General features: G+C 61.8%; 1 long non-coding RNA gene across 1 annotated transcript in view; it reads left to right on the top strand.

Moving 5' to 3' along the window:
- The first annotated feature begins 282 nt into the window (after positions 1–282).
- LOC105542201 overlaps positions 283–646 on the top strand; it is a 12,009-nt gene continuing 11,645 nt past the window's right edge. Inside the window, exon 1 of the long non-coding RNA XR_001006430.1 lies at positions 283–339. This is a non-coding gene — a long non-coding RNA (uncharacterized LOC105542201). The remainder of the gene's footprint in view (positions 340–646) is intronic.

Raw genomic sequence — 646 nt, 5'->3', positions numbered from 1 at the left:
TAAATGGCACTACTCTGGAGGGATCCCTGCGATTTCAAACACATTTTGATTTCACGGAATCTCTGAACTGCAGGGATGAGCTGAGGGAGTCACATTCATAGAGCAGGAACATGACGGACTGGGGGTGGGGGAACCTGGAGAGGCTCAGCGCGGCGGCCAGGAGTGTCCCCTTGGAGTTGGGTCCCCCAGGAGAGCCACGATGAACGTCCGCGGCCAGGGCGCTGCGAGGGAGGGGTGCGCTATAGGGGGATTAATTTAAGGCTTTATAGGCTCATCTGGAGAGTGAGCTCCAAGCCTCGGGGTCTATGGGGAGCGAAGGGAGCAGGAATCCTCGTTCCTGTGTGCCAAGTACTGAAGGACTGGGAACTGGTCCCGGAGTCGGGGAGAGCTCTGGACGGGTCCCGTGGGTCAGGTGTGGCCCCTGATAAATGAGCAAGGACCTGTCCGGGACGGTGGGGAATGGAGGGCAAAGGTTTTGGGGCCCGACCAAGTCGCTTTTGCGAAAGGGGCGTCTTTCTCCGTTGCGGAAGGGACAGTCACTCCGGAGACCGCCGTGGGAGTGGGGTACTGGCGCGCACGGCAAGGGCGCGGCCTCGCCAAGGCTGAGAAGGTGCCCGAGGCAGGGCGCTTCGGACGGGGGCCCCCG

This window comes from Mandrillus leucophaeus, unplaced genomic scaffold, assembly GCF_000951045.1.
Source record: "Mandrillus leucophaeus isolate KB7577 unplaced genomic scaffold, Mleu.le_1.0 Scaffold252, whole genome shotgun sequence".
Taxonomy (NCBI): domain Eukaryota; kingdom Metazoa; phylum Chordata; class Mammalia; order Primates; family Cercopithecidae; genus Mandrillus; species Mandrillus leucophaeus.
This window is presented reverse-complemented; position numbering and strand designations above follow the sequence as displayed.